The sequence below is a fragment of the Venturia canescens genome, chromosome 7 (assembly GCF_019457755.1).
Source record: "Venturia canescens isolate UGA chromosome 7, ASM1945775v1, whole genome shotgun sequence".
In the NCBI taxonomy this organism is placed as follows: domain Eukaryota; kingdom Metazoa; phylum Arthropoda; class Insecta; order Hymenoptera; family Ichneumonidae; genus Venturia; species Venturia canescens.
The window spans coordinates 21770613-21776840 of NC_057427.1; the positions used below are offsets into that span (position 1 = coordinate 21770613).

The following is a 6228-nucleotide window of genomic DNA, read 5'->3' on the forward strand; positions in this document are numbered from 1 at the left end:
CCGTATTTCGTATTACTTTGTTGTTACTTTCATTTTCGAGAAAAATGATCCAAATTCAAATTCCTCCGAAAAGAAAGAGGAATTCAGAATTTAATGAGATGTAATTTGAAGAAGAAAAATAAACTACTATAGCTGTAGGAAAAAATCTCTATTGCCCTGGAGAAAAACCAAGGCAATGTTTTTTCACTTCCAATTTCGTGAAAAAACGAGTTTTAATTGTGAAATAAATTGGATGTCACAAGCCGATTCATATATCGGCTAACGATCGAGATACTCTCATACTTTTTAGTTCCAAAAAGGCAAAAGAAACTACGATTACAGAAAAAAATCCTCATTGTCCGAGACATAAGCCAAGACAACGTTTTTTTTTCATTTCAAATTCCATGAAAAAATGATCCGGAAATTGAATGTTATGCGACGCGATATCTCGGTTTCAATTCCTCGTGAATCCAGAAGTAACCATTTGAGGATTTGGGGGGTTGAGAGGATAGACCGAAGATCGTTTTTTCAATTTCAAGGATAAGGGGAGTTTCTTTTCTAAGGAGTTAAGTATAATAATTTCAAGGACAAAGGGAGTGTCTTTTTCCAAGTTAGTATTATTATATATAATATAAAAAACTCGTTTGTTGTTGATTCATAATTTTATGCAAATGCGTAAAATTGCATGACATTGAGCGATTATTTTACGCAAAATAAATCAAGTTATTTTATTTACTTGCAAATGTTGAACCGTAAAACCTAAGCTCTCTGTCATGAACCTTAATTCATATCCTTTTCGATTTTAATGGTCACGGTCGCGCAGAGAGAGCCTTATTTTTCGGAATAAAATGATGATGGGGAGTAATCGATAAAAATTATGAAAAAAAAATTTAAGAGACGCGGCAACGCGGCTCGACGCCAAGTATTAAAAGCCTGCATTACGTGAGTCTGCTGCACTCTACTATATGCGAATATGCTGGCTTTTTGGCTTCTATTTAATAACGCAATATTTACAAGAGACTCGGTAGAGTCTAGTAACGATTCGCGGTGGTGGGGGTAAAATCGGCATGTCATTTTGTTCAATTACGAAATTCATGAGTCATTGTATTATTAAATTCTCTTTCGATTGCGCCTAAAATCAGCATGATCAGTGGCGTACATGGGCTTAAAATTATGCACAAGTTACTAAACACATTTTTTGACGTGTCTGTATATAATACCATCAAAGGCCTCATGTCCCTGGGGCTAACTTCACGGCGGTGTCGTGGACTGATGTCACCCAGCACCTCCACCTCGTCGCTATATAACCGTGATAGTTTGAAAAAGGGTTATGTTGTTTTGACAGTGCGAAGATCGGGATGTGTGTATCGTGTGTTGGATGAATTCGTAGTGATCAGTTAATTGTGTCGTTCTATTCTATCGTGAGCTGTTTCTAAACATAGATTTATTTGAATGAAACGACAGATGAAAAAAAAAATTATATTGAAAATGAAGAAAATGGCATCGACGGTCATCTCATCTTCTACGTCAAAAATGTTCTCAATAGATCTAAAATCTGAATCAGACTCCATATGAAAAAACAATTTGTGAAATTCATGTACACTTCGAAAAGTGCATTTCCACTCGTCTGAGGAAAAATCAATTGCGATATTTTGGTGAGAAAAGAAGTGTTCGTACGTTCGAAAAATCAATGCGGCTGATCGATCGACATCGAAAATACACAATTTCGTTCCCAGATTCATACGCACTCAACGTTAAAAAGGTACAATTTTATTCAATAACTAGCCTTCATTCAATAAAATATAAATTTGCAAAAGTTAGAGAAAAAAATCAAAAATAAATCATTGGCTAAAATTTTGAACCTCAAAACTTTTCAATACTTAATAGAATCTATCATATCATACCGAAAGGTCCTAATCCACTGATTCTGATTCTGTTCATATTTATCATACCAAAGGGTCTTAATCCACTAATTCTGATTCTGTACTCAACATTGAATGTTCTAAATATGATATATGAATGTCCTTTGCAATGATTTATCGGAAGCTGACATTCATTGTGTAGCTGGTTGGAATAGCCGGCCTGACAAATGTATCGTGGCAAAGTATTTTTAAAATCACAATTTTGGTGGTGTTAAACAAATAATAACTCATGAATTTATAGGCTGACATCTACAATGATCGGCAAGTATTGGTGTTTCCGTGCTCAGATACCTTATTCAGTTTATTTATCAAGAAGGGCATAGAAAATTGCTTAATTTTGATCATCTCGCACACCTGGTTATCGATGGCTTGGACTTCATTCTAGGTAAATATTACACTTCGGTGATTTATTCCAATACAAATGTCCTGTGCAATGATTTATTATTGGCAGCGTATACCGATATTCATTGTGTAGGTGGTTGGAATGGTCATTCCAACAAATCTATCGTAAACATCAATTTTCTTGCAAAAGTTAACAAAAATATTTTGTAGAATCTAAGGTACCCATTGAAGAAAGGCCGGATCTTTTGATGCGTATACTAATCACATCAAGCCTGACAGTTCGCTGTTTTTCATTCAAGGAAATGTACAAGATTTTGTACAATTGCGGCAGAATGACATAATCGTGCAAGTTTCTCGATCCAATAACCGCAGACTGATTATTGAATTCAGACAATTCGGATCGATGTTTCAACGGCCTGGTAACCATTTTATTAATCATTTCTCCATAGAAACATACTAGAACATTAAAACCAAAAGTTAAATCATTATTCAATTGGCAGATTGCAGAATTTTCCTGAAGGCCAATTTTTGTTACAATTAAATGTAAAAAGTCTTATATTGGAAGCATGTAGTTCAATATTGTTGGAAACTTTTCAACTTTTTTTATGTTTTGTAATAAAATCAAGCAGTATTTTTACCTTGCACAATATATCAATTCAAATGACCCTGCAAAAGACAAAACAATTGTTTTGTCATTTTCGAATACCGAATTTGAATAAAATTTACAGATGTTGAAAAAATTCTGTCTTTGCTTGCCCGTATGAATCTCAGTGGTTTGGGCGTAATTCTCATATCCCTCCCAGAGTTATCGCAAGTAATTCAGGAAGAAATGATTCAATTAGAGAGTATAGCATATTCTCTAGTTGGAAAAAAATCCAATTTTTACGTTGAATGTGGATTTAAATTTATCTTTAAATAAATTTTAGGTTCTGGAATTAAGCAAGGCTAAAAAAATGAGTACCAGCACAGCCGTTTTGGAGCACTGTGAAAATTCCATAGATCGACTAGTATCGTCTTAGCGAAAACTAGGAGTAACGCAAATTCAGGTAAAAAACTGTCAAAAAAATCCCTTTTTCTGTTAAATAAACAACGTCACTTTAATTCTCACGACGACAGCTATGTAATTAGTGTTCGAATGGCATTTGTTCCTATGAATGGAAATCTAATATTATCAGCTGTTTATTGTCAATTGGGATGAAGATCTTGGCACATTTCTCAAAAGAGCCACATTTCTACTGAATTTTACATAAAAAAAAGTGATATTTTCAAAAATATTGCATTTCGATGGTACAACGTTGCGGAGGATAAGATGTGTTCATTTTGTCTCTTGATTCAACGTGGTTTTCCATTTTCTCAACTGACCATTCGGGAAAAATGAAAAAAATCTGTTTCTATGATTCAACTTCAGTATTTAAAAAAACATTTTTCACATAAAATTTCATATATGTAAGAAAAGTGCGAAAAATCAAATTAAAGAATAATTACATTTTTCTATTTCCCGAGATTATACATTTTCAAGTATTTCCAAATGAGTTATTTCGAAAAAGTTCAAATCCATTTTTTCAACTGAACATTAGGGAGAAATGAAAAAAAATTGTTTCTATAATTGAACTTTTTTGTATTTAAAAAAACATTTTTCACATAAAATTTGATATATGTAAGAAAAGTGCGGAAAATCAAATTAAAGAATAACATTTTTTTATTTCCCAGAATTTTATTTTGAAGTATTTCCAAACGAGTTATTTCGATTTAATCCATTTTTTCAACTGATCATAAGGGAAAAATGAAAAATAATTGTTTGTATAATTCAACTTTTTTATTTAAAAAGACATTCTCAACGGTCCAGATCGACGATAACATGCGTCAGAAAACAAAACAATTGTGCTACGGTATGATTTACGGTATGGGGACGAGGACTCTTGCGGAAACTATTGCTATTACCGAACGAGAAGCTAAGATAGTTTTGGAATCATTCATGGGCGCTTTTATCCAGAAATCTGTCAATGGCTAACTCGAGTGATTGAGCAAACTTGTACCGACGGTTACGTAACAACTTTGATGTCACGTCGCAGATTTCTTCCGGCGCTCAAAAAAGAAAAATCCAGTAAAAGATGTAAGGGGCAGCAATTTTTTCATTATGATTTTTTCATGAAATTTGAACAGCTAACAAACATTTTTTCAAAATAATTTCTGTTATATCTGCAGTGTAATATTTAACAGGCGCCAGCATTTCTATGGAGGAAATGTCAGTAAATCAAGTTGAGGCTAAAGAGAATCAGCTTTGATTTGTAGCAGCGGCTTCCATGGTGAAGGCCAAGAACTACATACAAAGCGGTATATTGAACAATTTTTTCCATCCAGCGGAACAATCATCCTGAGCGCTGCAATTTGGACACTCAGGTGAATCAAGCCATCACTAAAATGTCAAGAATATCTTTTGGAAAAGGCAATAGTTTTCAAACAAATATAATATTCTACTTTTTATTCTTTTTCTTCGAAAAGAAAAAAAATTGATATCCAAAATACGCAAGCATGTTTACAGATGAAATCGCAGTGGATGAATTTGATGCTGAAGAGAATTCAACTTTGATTGCAGCAGCGGCTTTCATGGTATAAAAGCGAAGAACTCGAAAGTGGTGGATTGAACAATTTTTCCTATCCAGCAGAACAAATCAATCCTGAGTGCTGCAATTTTAAACCCTCAAGTGAATCAAGTCTTCGTTAGAATGTTCAAAAGAAATTTTGGAAAAGGTAAAAGTGAAAAAAATAAAGTGCGTATGAAGAAATTTGTAGGAAAAAGGAATCGGAAATAGCACCGGTCTTGAACAGTTCATTGACGGAGCTATACTTTAGTAAGAAATAAATTTAAAAAAACATCTTTATAGAATTCTTTTATTGAAACTTTTCATTGACCACCTTGCTCACCATAGCCACCCTGGTGCCACGGCCACGCCAATTCCCACGACGACCCCACGCCCTACGATCTCGTCTGGCTCGTAATGCTTGCCTGGCCAAAGCTTGCGAGGCGAGCATTTGTAGGCGCTGTAAGTACTCGAGTTGTAAATTCTCGAGAGCTCTCCAGCCAGCTCGAGTGCCTCGCCCTGGAATAGTTAACAATTTTCATAAATCGGAGCCGAAAAGAAAAGGAATTAATGATCCCGAGCTCGTTTTACTTACGATTCATGGGTCTATTATTGTCCTCCTGCGGGCCAGGTGCCTGCCTCGCAACAGATGCTGGTGGCACTGGTGGATCCTGTGATGGAACTTCCACTTCTTCATTATTACCGCCATCAGCGACATTGAGCTCCTGAACCTCAGCGGCATTTAAGTTTTCCATTTTCTACAATTGAAAAAAAAAATCATTTCAATTTGCCAGTTATTTCTTACAATTACGGTAATAACACCGAACATTTTAATTTATTAACCATCAGTAAATAAAAACACCATTTGCAAACCCCAAAAGTGAAAAAATATTTACGTCTTTTCTCAGCAACAGGTGATCGTCGAATGATCGTTTTCTTGTCAACGGTTAAATGTTTAACTGTTTAAACAAAATTAACTCTTTCTTTCACGAGATGGCAGTACTTTCGACGATTGTCTGTGACGCCACTAGATAGCAGTAAAAAAAAAATTAGGCCGAAATCCCCAATGTTGTTTTATTATCCACATTTGCATGACAAATGAAGCAAAACGATAGTTTTGGAATAATTCATACTTTGCGAGTTATATGGGACACTTACATTTCCATTTGTAATGTGTTCAAAAGGAGCAGTAGCAGCTTCGCTTATGAGTTTGACGTCAGCTGAGGGCGTTTGGGGTTTACTACAATTCTAACATCAACCACAGCGGGTGCTTTAACTTTTTCATATTATAATCATTTATAAAAAAAAATGTAATCTCGAACCTGAGACCATAGATTTCACGGCCAAGCGCGTTACAACGAGGCTATCATTTAACTGTAGTTTTGTAATGATAAATATTCTAT

General features: G+C 34.7%; 2 long non-coding RNA genes across 3 annotated transcripts; both read left to right on the plus strand.

The window, feature by feature from the left end:
* The first annotated feature begins 1590 nt into the window (after positions 1–1590).
* LOC122413336 (uncharacterized) lies at positions 1591–2648 on the plus strand. Its single transcript, XR_006261539.1, has 3 exons — positions 1591–1741; positions 2143–2286; positions 2454–2648. It is a non-coding gene; the product is annotated as an uncharacterized lncRNA (long non-coding RNA).
* Positions 2649–3177: 529 nt separating this feature from the next.
* Positions 3178–5073, plus strand: LOC122413335 (uncharacterized). Of its 2 annotated transcripts, none has more exons than XR_006261537.1 (3): positions 3178–3289; positions 4072–4356; positions 4449–5073. It is a non-coding gene; the product is annotated as an uncharacterized lncRNA (long non-coding RNA). The 2 variants fall into 2 exon arrangements; XR_006261538.1 differs by having other exon boundaries at positions 4464–5073.
* The last annotated feature ends 1155 nt before the right edge of the window (positions 5074–6228 follow it).